This window comes from Perognathus longimembris, chromosome 13, assembly GCF_023159225.1.
Source record: "Perognathus longimembris pacificus isolate PPM17 chromosome 13, ASM2315922v1, whole genome shotgun sequence".
In the NCBI taxonomy this organism is placed as follows: domain Eukaryota; kingdom Metazoa; phylum Chordata; class Mammalia; order Rodentia; family Heteromyidae; genus Perognathus; species Perognathus longimembris.
Window position 1 is genome coordinate 20,554,895 of NC_063173.1, and position 12,694 is coordinate 20,567,588.

The 12,694-nt window shown below is 38.9% G+C and overlaps 1 protein-coding gene across 6 annotated transcripts in view; it reads right to left on the reverse strand.

Moving 5' to 3' along the window:
- Positions 1-12,214, reverse strand: part of Btbd10 (BTB domain containing 10) — a 60,900-nt gene extending 48,686 nt beyond the window's left edge. Inside the window, exons 1-3 of one of the 6 annotated variants that reach the window (XM_048360816.1) lie at positions 12,059-12,214; positions 11,673-11,758; positions 6,748-6,812 (exon numbers count right to left, since the gene is read on the reverse strand). The gene's annotated coding sequence lies outside the window, so the exon portion shown is untranslated. Of the gene's footprint in view, positions 1-6,747; positions 7,126-11,672; positions 11,759-12,058 lie in introns of those variants that run through there. The other 5 variants (XM_048360819.1, XM_048360820.1, XM_048360817.1 and 2 more) reach the window with 5 other exon arrangements.
- Positions 12,215-12,694: the final 480 nt, after the last annotated feature.

A 12,694-nucleotide genomic window follows, 5' to 3' on the forward strand; every position in this document is an offset into this window, starting at 1 on the left:
GAGGGTCGAGGTTCAAAGTTGCCCAGGGCAGGAAAGGCTGTGAGAGTCTCTTATTTCCAATCAACCACCAGAATACTAGAAGTAGTACTGTGGGTCAAAGTGATAGAACTCTAGCCTTGAGCAAAAGAAGTCAGAGATGCCACCAGGTTCTGAGTTCAAGCCCCATGACCAGGGGAGAGGGGAGGCTTCCTTCATTTTTTTTTCTTTTCTTATCTCAAACAGCTCAATAAATGTTTGATGATATTTCTGAATCTTAATTAAGCACTTAAAAAGTACTTGCATTAAATGATTAGTTTTCTAAGTTAGGAGACACACTTTATAATGCTAAGTTCTTGAAACTCACTAGGAAGTACACAATTTTTTTGTTTAGAGTAATATATTTTGTTTTCTATGCTTATTATAGTACTGTTGCTATATTATTACCAAAGTTTTTCCTTTAAAATTAGAAATATCTTAAAGCAAATCACCTGACATTTTTTAATATAGGCAAAGCCCATATAAGCTTGCTAAAAAGTACTTAAAATCAAAGGAGATCATACCCAACTTCTAAGTACATCTTTTAAACAAAAGACTCAAATACTACTTGCTTCTTTTCTTCCATGGTACTTTCATGTTGTGCAGTTTATTTTTTTCATAAACTCTTTACTATACTACTACATTTTGACCTATAGGGGTATTCCCCTCACCTTTAGATTACTTTGAGATTTTTTTTTTTTTTGCTTGTCTATCTTCCAGCAATTCAATAGGCTAGAAAAGGAATATAAATATGATTCAGGTTCTAGACTGTGGTCCTCCCCAATAGAATTCTATGTCATAATGGAAATGTTCTATATTTTCACTGTGTAAGAACAGCCACTAGCCATATTAATTTATGAACTGTAGCTGCTACAACTAAAGAACTGTATTTTTCATTTTCCTTTTTAATTAACTTAGTCTCACATATGAGCAGTACCTACTGTATCTGCCTTGAGTTAGAAGATTATCGGAACCTTCTCCAAAAAAGAAGTTATTTTTGTTCTAAACACTTTTTCTTACAGAACTTAAAATTTTAAACACTTTTTCTTACAGAACTTAAAACTTTCCCTAAGACAAAAATCTTGCCCACAAAGAACAACATTAGATATCTTAGTGATCTAGTATTATAGGCAATATTCTCCTTTAACTAAAAAAAAAAACTGTTTTCTCATAATCTACGGTCATTGAATTAAGGCTTATTTCAAAACTTACCTTAATAAGCAGGATGAGATCCACAATACTTAGTGGCTTTTTCCCACCATTCTATACTGTCTTTCAACTTTAACACACAACCTATCCAATGACCTACCCAGAAAATGTTGAGTCTTTGTGATTCATTTCAAGCCACTAAAAGATAGGAAGATGACAGATAAGATTCTACAAACACTACTTGGCTATTCTAGCAAAGGACTTTCCTTTCTTACCTCTCTCAAATTCCAGATCGCTAAAAAGTTCAAAGTGGAACATAAAGTTACTTTTTAAAGAAAAAAGTGTATAGGCAAATATTTAACTGGTTCTCAGGATAGACAAAAAAAATTGATACAGCTAAGTCAAAGAAAAATACCTTCAATCTAAACACTAATATCAGAAAAAGGAATATTTACTTCGAGGCACCTGCAAAATTTTCTGCAAAGACCAGAGAAATCAAAAGAGACTAGAATTAAGACTAAAGACCAGCTTTCAAGAAGAATTAGGTTAGATCATTAAAAATTTTTAATTACAAAAAATAGGTGACAAGCTGAATTTTTACAATATAAAAGATCAAAGTCTTAAATATGAGAAAGATTTACGTATATACTTAAAATCTAAATACTATAAAAGTAGAAAAATTTGTAAACTAACAAATTACAAAATGAGTACAAATGGCCATAAAAAAGGGAAAAAATAGCTGGGTGCTGGTTTCTCACACCTGTAATCCTAACTACTCAGGAGGCTGAGATCTAAGGACCACAGTTCAAAGACAGCCTGGGCAGGAAAGTCTGTGAGACTCTTACCTCCAATTAACCATCAGAAAACCAGAAGTGGTACTGTGGTTCAAAGTGGTAGAGCACTAGCCTTAAGTAAAAATGAGCACAGAGACAGCATCCAAGCTGGGTGTTCAAGCCCCACAAAAAACCAGGGGAGAAATAAATATTGCACATCATTCACTAAGGGAAAATCAAGTTAAATCAGATGTTCAACATATCACTTTGTTTTTACAATAACTACTGATAGGTGAAGTACTGGAAAAATAGGTACCCAAGTTTGTGGAAGTGTAAATTGATAAACTTTGAAAAATGCATATACTCTGACACAAGACACTTGAATTTTTATCCTAAAAAAATATATTTATCATCTGGGTGTTGATGGCTCAAGCCTGTAATCCTAGCTACACAGGAGGCTGAGACCTGAGGATAGTGATTCAAAGCCAGCCTGAGCAGGAAAGTGTGCGACTCTTATCTCCAATTAACCACCAGAAAATTGGAAGTGGAGCTGTGGCTCAAAGTAGTAGCGCTCTAACCTTGAGCGAAAGAGCTCAAGGACTGTACTCAGGCCCGGAGTTCAAGCCCCATAACTGGTAAAACAAACATTTATCAAAGTGGCTGGAAATGTGGCCTAGTGGTAAAGTGCTCGCCTTGTATACATGAAGCCCTGGGTTCGATTCCTCAGTACCACATATATAGAAAAAGCCAGAAGTGGTGCTGTGGCTCAAGAGGTAGAGTGCTAGCCTTGAGCAAGAAGAAGCCAGGGACAGTGCTCAGGCCCTGAGTCCATGCCCCAGGACTGGCAACAAAAACAAAACAAATAAACAAACATTTATCAAAGAGCATTTATGACAGAGAAGATGGGAAACATTAAATTTCGAAAAGAAGTTCATTAAATACAACACAAAATAATCTCTCTGTATTAAAGAATATAATGTCTTAAATGAAGATTACATGATAAATTAACCTATTATATTCAAATCTACTTGCATATGCTAAATTATTTGAACTTCCTCTAATTTTCCTAAATGTTTAAATCATTATAGATAGAATAATGTAAGAAAACTTTAAAAGGGACTTGGGAGTATGGCCCTAGAAGTAGAATACTTGCCTAGCATGCCAGGTTCAAAGTGCTGGGTTTGAATCCCTCACATGACAAAACAATAAAACAAAACCCAAATGAATAGAGTTGAAGAGCTATGAACTGCTGGCTTCCACCGGTAATCACAGATACCCAGGAGGCTGAGATCTGAGGATCATGGTTCAAATATCCATCTCAGGAAGGAAAGTCCTTGAGACTCTTATCTCTAATTAACCACCAAAAAAAGTGGAACTGAGGCTCAAGTGATACAGTGAACAAAAAAGCTCAAAGACAGTGCTCAAGCTCTGAGTTCAAGCCCCAGGACTGGTAACACAAAAGAAAAAAGAGTGGAAGAGCTGACAGCATGAAAGGAACAGATTGCATGCTTGTTTTCTAAATATGAGAAAAATCAAATTCTAGTATCTGATATACAACAATAATTAATTTTAAAATAAATACTTTGCTCATCTGAAAATAGGCATAAAAATTATTTTAAACAGTTATATATGATTTTTATACTTAAGATTCCTAGGTATCTGAGTTTTAAATTTTATTTATTTTTGTCAGCCATGGTGCTTGAACTGGCACTGTCCCTGAGCATGTTTTGCTCAAGGCTAGAGCTCTACCACTTTGAGCTACAGTGTAACTTCCAGTTTTTAAGTGGTTAATTGTAGATAAAAGTCTCAAAGGGACTTTCCTGTCTGGACTATCTTTGAACCGTGATCCTCAGATCTCAGCCTCCTGAGTAAGATTACAGGATAACATTTAATGTAATCTAAAAACAGAAAAGTCAGGATAATTTTCTACTCATCAGCTATAAGCAAAATTAAAGTGCAATAATCCAAACAATAAAATACGCTCATTTTTCAGAACCAGATAATAGTATCCCAATAAATGACTTTTGTTTTGTTTTTGCAGGAGGGAGGACATTATTGTAGATGGCATTCAAAGTCTTGAATTCACTTGGCTTACTTCATTAGCTGGCTCTCTACCACTTGTAACACACCTCTAGCTTAGTTTTTGCTGGTTATTTTGAAAATGTAGCCACAGAAGTCCAACCAGTAGATGACTTTTTTAAATGCTACACCTACACCATCTCTCTCTCTAATTTGTTCTCTCATCTGCTATTTTTCTATCTGGCATTTAAATTACAGAGAACACCAAATATCAGTCAATGAAAGCCACCACAGAAAACATAAGTTCGCTACTGTTTAATACTTACTAGAATAAACAAAAGGAAAAGGAAAAAGGAAAGGCTTTGCAATTTCCAGTAGAAGAATCGTACTGGGTAAGGCTATAAATAGTCTATTGAACTGGTCCTCTCCAAATAAGACAGGTAGATATGAACGTGAACTAACTGATGAAGATGTTTCAAAGCCACTAGAAGTAGAGGGGCTGAAAAGTATGAGGCAATGATGCCAGAATACTATCTTCTGGACAAACACAAAGTTCTCAAAATTTGCATTCATACATCATTTTTCTGTTTATAAAGCATTGTTATATACGTTAATAAAAATTCCTGAAAAAAAATTTTATGTCTTTTCCATGTGAGGAAATAAAGGCCCGGAGCAACTTGAAGTTAAGCAACTTAAATGTCATAGAGCTAACAGTGTACTTTAAACTCAGATTTAAATGTTTCTAAATGACACATTCCTAACAGAAAAGTAGTACAACGTAAAATGACCTTTGAAAAATATTACACATAGTTTCTAATCAATGATCCATTGTGACAAAATTTCACCTCATTCCAGCTACTCAATGTTAATTTCAGTTTGTGAGCAGAAATACTAATAGATGACTCATTTTTAACCACAAAGATAAAAATTAATAGTCAGCACTCAGTATCCTCAAATTTCATGCTCATGATTCAACTAGCTGAGGATTATATAGACTTATCTTGTCATTATTCCCACTATTTGTATAACATTTACATTGTTTTAAGTACTTTAAGTAATTTCTGAGATGAGTTAAAGTATATGGAAAGATTTATGTGTAGGTTATATGCAAATACTACTACATTTTATATATAAGAGATGAGCATCTGAAGGCTTTACATCCCTGAAGTGAAGACTGGAGAGGAGAGCACTAATCCTCTCAGATACCAATGGCTAATTTTACCATGTAATCTGATTACTTACATTTTTAAACAGAACAACTCAACTATTGGTAAGTTTAAGATGCTTCTCTGACAAAGATATCTTACAATCTTCAGAAATCTGTGCTATAAGATGCCATAGTTAACATAAATTTTTTATTACATCCTGGTATTTCAAACAATAGGTTGGGTATTCAAAGTGTTTTGTATGTTCAAGTTTTTCAGATATTGGAATATTTAAAAACACTCTACCAGTTAAGCAACTCCAATTAAAAAAAATCCAAAATGCACTGAAAGTCTATTTGGTTCATTGTATTCACACTACTTATATTTAACATTTAACATTAACCGCTTAGTCCTCTCCCAGTGAGCATCTCATTGAATTCTAATTATCCACTGTCCACCTATGAGTTTTAGTTTGCTACCTTCTTAGTAAGGCAGATCTAAGTTTCAAGGTTCCTGAGTAAACCAACATGGTGGTATAAATGCAACATTAGCCTAAGCCCAAATATTCTTTTGTTTTTCCAGTCCTGGGCTTTGGACTCAGGGCCTGAGCACTGTCCCTGGCTTCTTTTTGCTCAAGACTAGCACTCTACCACTTGAGCCTCAGTGCAACTTCTGGCTTTTTCTGTATATGTGGTGCTGAGGAATCGAACCCAGGACTTCATGCATGCTAGACAGGCACTCTACCACTAAGCCACATTCCTAGCCCTCCCGCCTCAAATAAATATTCTATTACAGAGAAAAATAAAATTCTAGTGGGAGAAAAAATGAGGGAAGGAGTAACAAGTAGGACAAGAAATGTACTCACTACTTTACATTGTAACAGTAACCCCTCTGTACATTATCTTGACAATAAAATTAAATTAAAAAGAAAAAGAATATTCTTGGGCTGGGAATATGGCCTGGTGGCAAGAGAGCTTGCCTCATATACATGAAGCCCCGGGTTCAATTCCCCAGTACCACATATACAGAAAACGGCCAGAAGTGGCGCTGTGGCTCAAGTGGCAGAGTGCTAGCCTTGAGCAAAAGGAAGCCAGGGACAGTGCTCAGGTCCTGACTCCAAGGCCCAGGACTGGCAAAAAAAAAAAAAAAAAGAATATTCTTATACAAGTTGAATATATCCCAAGTTGCGTGTGTCCCTTATCTGAAATGCTTGGCACCATTAATGTTTCAAATTTCAGACTTTTTTGCATTTTCAGAATATTTTCATATACTTAATGAAATATATTGGAAATGAGACTCAAATCTAAACACAAAATTCATTTGTTACTTATAGCCTGAAGGTATGATCGTTTCATTTAATTTGCACATGAAAAAAGTGTACATTGAATCATCAGATTTGTGATACCATGTCAATGCTGAATAGGGTATGGATTCTAGAGCCTTTCAGATTTCAGATTTTAAGATTAGGAAGGCTCAACCTATAATTTTTCCTCCAATAACAAACATCCTACCTACCTCTTCCCCTTTTCCTTTTAGTTTGGAATCAACAAAAGAAGAAAATAAAGAAATATGGCAAATGAAGACAAAAATATAACTGGAACCAACAGCAAAAGCGTCTGATTACTTCAACTATAAATTAAACTTACCCAGTTATAACTGTAGGTGTTCCATTTCCTTCTCTCGTATAAGGGTCCAGTCTGTTCAAATAAACCTACTGTACAGACGAATAGAAAATATATCCTAAGAATTTGGAGTTCCAAAAACAAAACTGGAAGGCATAAAGAAAAATATAGTCAACTCCTAGATTCTTCAGATTGTCATTTGGGAGAATATTTCAGAGTACAAGAGGAAGTGCAGAAAGCTACTTCCAGGAGAACTTCCTGGTTAAGTCACTGTAGAAACACAGGGAAAAGAAAATGATGGTGCTCCCTCAACAAGCTCAGTCTTCACAAATATTAAAACAAATCTCTCAAAAAGGTTTTTAAAACTTTCAAAAAGGAACACAGAACAAAAATAACACATAACTCCTCCTCTTTCACCTCTCATTTTAGAGAGACAGGGATTAGATAGAGATACTTGTCTACCTGGACTTGAAAAGACACACACGAAATTCTGCAAATTCCCAAAGATGTCCTGTTTAAAAAAAAACAAAAACGGGGCCGGGAATATGGCCTAATGGCAAGAGTGCTTACCTCATATACATGAAGCCCTGGGTTTGATTCCCTAACACCACATATATAGATAAAACAGCCAGAAGTGCCGCTGTGGCTCAAGTGGCAGAGTGCTAGCCTGGAGCAAAAAGAAGCCAGGAACAATGCTCAGGCCCTGAGTCCAAGGCCCATGACTGGCAAAAAAAAAAAAAAAAGAAAAGAAAAACAAAAAACAAACAAAAAAACAATAAAGTATCCTAAAGGTGCTTAACTGTTCTAACTTCCTTTTCAAAATTCTTCTTTTCCCCATCTAGATTCTCCTATCCTTACCTCTAGTTAGATCCTTCACTTTGCCATTTATATATATATGTAGGAGGACTATCTCTTTCTTAGCTCTTACTTCCAATATGCCTGTTTCCCACAATTCAACCAGGCAAGAGCCAGATTATGTGAATGAAGTACTTTCAACTAACAGATAAATGAGTTTTAATCTAAAGCTCAATATTACAATGTCTTTAAACTCTATATAAGGCACAAACTCTAATCAAAGTATCTATTGCAACAAGAAAAATATAACCAATCTTTTAATGGACAACATAGACAAGAGGCACAGGAGTGCCTCCTTCACATCATATTTCCTCATCCCTTTCCAAAACTTCCTCTTCCCCTCTTCCAAGGGATCCGAATTTCATTCAGTAAAAATACCCAAGTAAAAAATGTGGAATAATAAAGCAAACAATATAAACATTCAAACAATAAAATGGATTGTAAAGGGCTTTAATATTACACACTAGCTGGAAGTATAATAAAGAACTTAAAAATGAACCAGTTTCATTTTTAAGACAGGTATAAATCAACTTCACCCCAAATTCTAACTTATTAAACTACAAATACTCAGAAACTTTTCTTTAGTTATTTCTGTAATTCAAATATTAATATAGCATCCTCCCCACAGTTGGGATATATGCTTCAAGTTCACCTGGATGGTGGACTTGAATGGACATACCTGAATGGATGGATACCTGAATCTTTGGATAGTATCAAATGAACCATAAGTGTGTGTGTATGTGTGTATATACATATATGTATACACAAATACCTATAAAGTTTAATTTTTAAGATAGTACAGTAAGATGTTAACAATAACTAATAATACACAAGAAGTTATAAAACAATAATGAAAATAGGTTGTAATAAAAGTTATGTAAAGATAGTCTTTCAATGGCTGGGGATATGGCCTAGTTGCAAGAGTGCTCGCCTTGTATACATGAGGCCCTGGGTTCAATTCCCCAGCACCACATATACAGAAAACGGCCAGAAGTGGCACTGTGGCTCAAGTGGCAGAGTGCTAGCCTTGAGCGGGAAGAAGCCAGGGACAGTGCTCAGGCCCTGAGTTCAAGGCCCAGGACTGGCCAAAAAAAAAAAAAGGATAGCCTTTCAAAACATTTTTTGGTCGGTTGTGGGGCTTTAACTTTGGGCCTGGGCGCTATCCTGGAGCACTTTTGCTCAAGGCTAGCATTCTACCACTTTCATCCATCATGCCACTTCTCATTTTCTGATAGTTAACTGGAAATAAAAGTCTCACAAACTTTCCGGTCTGGGCTTTCTTTGAACCATGATCCTCAGATCTCAGCCTCCTGAATACTAGGATTACAGGCATGAGCCACTGGTGCTCAGCTCCTCAAAATATTTTATTCTAGATCTTAACCACCTTATCATTTTAACAACCATACAATTTTTTTCTTTCTTTATAAAGTCAAGAATTGTCTTTTTTCTTTTTTCCAATTTAAAGGCAGCACACTCTGGCTTCCTGTCATATCTGAATTGTCAGTGTCATTTTCTTACACTTAAGGGATAAGTAAAATAAGGGTTCTTTAACAGGACAATCCCTCCAATAGCCAAGATAACTATTCAGTAACTGATGGATGGATAGCATATACAGTGCAGATCCACATCCCAAGAAGGACAAAGAGGGAGCCACAAGATTTCATCATGCTGCTCAGAGTAGCATGTGTTTTAAAATGTAAAAACTATTTCTGGAACTTTCCATATATTTTTAGGCATTGGTAACTATAAGTAACAAGCTACAAAAACTAAAACTGTGGAGAGATTTCCACTGAAATTCCAGTTCAATTTGTCCCAATGTAAAGACTATTAAACCTATCAACTGGTTGCTACTAGACTTGAGAGTTTTCCAAGTCTTTCAATAGTTTGAAATTCCAAACTAATTGAGATATCAACATCTCTTTTATTTCCAATTAAAAACTTATTGGGGGGGGGGGGCTGGGATATGGCCTAGTGGCAAGAGCGCTTGCCTCTTATACTTGAAGCCCTGGGTTTGATTCTCCAGCACCACATATACAGAAGTGGCGCTGTGACTCAAGTGGCAGAGTGCTAGCCTTGAGCAAAGAGAAGCCAGGGACAGTGCTCTGACCCTGAGTCCAAAGCCCAGGACTGGCAAAGAAAAAAAAAACTTATTAGGATCCAGATGCCGGTAGCTCATGCCTATAGTCCTAGCTACTCAGGAGGCTGAGATCTGAAGATCTTGGTTCAAAGCCAGCCCAGGCAGAAAAGTCTGTGAGATTCTTATCTCCAATTAAAATTAACCACCAGAAAACCAGAAGTGGTGCTGTAGCTCAAGATGGTAGAGTGCTAGTTTTGAGCAAAAAAGCTAAAGAACAGCAGTCAGGCCTGGAGTTTCAGAACACAATTACAAATAGGTGTGTATTTGATTGGGCTCACATGAAGGTTGTTTTTTTTAAATATTACCTGTTGTTTTTTTTGGCCAGTCCTGGGCCTTGGACTCAGGGCCTGAGCACCATCCCTGGCTTCTTCCCGCTCAAGGCTAGCACTCTGCCACCTGAGTCACAGCGCCCCTTCTGGCCGTTTTCCATATATGTGGTGCTGGGGAATCGAACAGCTTCATGTGTAGGAGGCAAGCACTCTTGCCAGTAGGCCCCACCTGTCATTTTTAAATAAAACTACACATAAAGAATCTAGATTTCCTGTATTCTCTGAGAAGGTTCAAAAGGCTAAAAGACCATATTCATATACAGAACTAATCAGGTAGCCCTCAATATTGGACAATTCTCTTAGATAAAACCTGAACACTAATGAACATCCTATTTTCATTACTTGTCTAATACCTGAAAGGCATGTGAGTTTGAGTCTCATAATCTATCTCTATGAAAGGTGAATATTTTCAACATCACTTTCACACTTCACTAATTTATCTAATGTAAAAGGTCAGAAAGTAGAACTCAGTTGTTTATAATTTCATAGTTAATAATAAAACAATTCACAAGACCTTGAAGAAAGAATGAGGTAGAAAAAAATTCAGATGGTGGGAGAATAATATATACAAAGTAACAAGTCCACCTGAAAGCTTGTTTGGGAGTGAAAAAAAAGGTTTAAGCACTCAAAAACACTGCTATGACACCAAAGGTTTTCCTAATAACACTAGTTCCTTATCATAGGCCATTATTCCTACTTTTCCTTCTTGCATATAACTTGCAATTAATTCACTAAACCCTTAGAAATGTTTGGGATCTTGATCAAATACAGTTACACCTTCAAAAGTACCTCTCCTCACACATGTTACACGTTATTACCAGTAACCCACCATGAAATCATTTCTCAAGTATTTTCTACTCTTCATATGCAAATGACGATTCCATTTTTGGTTTTAAGAACAAACTTCAATCCTAGGATGGTCTCTCCAATACTGAAACTCATTTAGCCCTTATGCCTGGCACGTGTATCTTTCCGTTAAAATTTTCCATAGATTTTTTTCATTCAAAATGTATCCCTAAACACTTCTCTAAAATTTATAAAGAAAAAAAATCTGACAAAATTTGGATAGTAGGAATGGACAGCAGGAAATCAAATGTCCAAATAAAATCAATATGCTGTGCTGCTTCATCGAGTTTTTCTTAAGATAAAAAGCATAAAGATTCCTCAAAGATCAAACAGCTGTATAACAATTTCATACGCTAAAGGCGCTCTGTGACAAGCAAATGGCACTATCTTTAGCATGTGTGGACTAGTGACTCTTCATCATTGATTTAAAAGACTGAGAAATACAGAATTGGTTAGGGTCAGGACTGATTAGTCTAATCACACTTTGTAACCAATTACTAAATGTGATTATTAAGTAAGGTCTAAGTTTCCCCAACCCTATTCCCAATGCTAAGGGAGGTGGGGTTAAGTATCGGAAGAGGAAAGAAATCGGGACCTTGTCTCTACAAGTTTTGGGGAAACAAAGCTTTCGCCCTAACGTGAATGTCTGAGCACACAAAACCACGCCAGCACATTATGATGTGGGGCTGGGGGGGTGGGGTGGGGGGAATCTCTTCTTCATTGAAAGGGAGACTTGTCGGCCACCTAGTCCGGTCCCCCTCCCCAAAAGGAGAACTACTCACCGCGCTATTGTGATGCGCCCCCCTCAGGCCGTCGCCGCCGAGGCCCGGGATGACAGGAAAGGGGCGGGGCACGCGGTTCTTCTGCCCTGGAAAAGAGGAATGAGAGGGGGAATCGCCTGCCTCCCCCCGGCCAAAGGCCTCCACACTCCCAACCTCAAAGGCAGCCGCCTCGGAACTTCAGTCCCACCTCCGCCTCTCAGAGCTGGGTGCCCGGCGCCAGCGCCCCCGCACGCCACCCCCTCTCCCGCCCGCAACTCGGCCCCGGCTCAGACTCTCACGCACTCCGCCCCTCTTTTCCGCCGGCACCCCCCCCCCCCCGCCCGCCAGCCAGACCTCCCGCGCCGCCCCCGCGGCGCTCGCCGGCTGGAGCCCCAGCCCCGTCGAACCTGTAGTCTCTCTTGGGCGGCCACCGAGGATGAAAGCAAGAGCCGAGTCCAGTGACGCCTTCCGCCGCCCCTCCACCCCCTGCCCCGTCAACGGAATGCTTCCCGAGGTGGTTGGTTACCAGGCGGCCACTTTGGCGGCTGCGCCTACCCAGAGCTGCCCCTGGCAGGTTGCAGGCCGGCTCCTCAGCCTCTTCTCGCGAGAGCCCGCAATTCGAAGAGGCGAGGTTCACCGTGTTCTCGCGAGAAGACCGGCTCTCCGCCCCAGGTGGGTGGGAAGCCCAGAGCGAAGGCAGTTGAAGAAGCGGCAGCTAGAGGTGGGTTCGCTGTCACGAACTGTCTTGGCAGTGCCCAGGGGGAGGCTTCCTGCGGCCCCCTCCTCACCGACGTCCACTCGGGGTCGCCCACGAGCCTGTGTACAGGCCGCAGGACGTCGTCCCCAGTCCTTGGAATCCCACCCCGACACCTCAACTTCCGCTGCGGGGAGGGGTGGGGGAATAGCCAGCCCCGAGCTGGTTCGCGCCCCGCCTCTCTCCCAGCAGGACTAGCCCCGAGTCGCCTCTGCGAGACCGCCGAGCACGTGGGGACAGATGGGACCTGATGGAAGGTACTGGTCTCGAAGGGCGCTCCTTCTTCCCC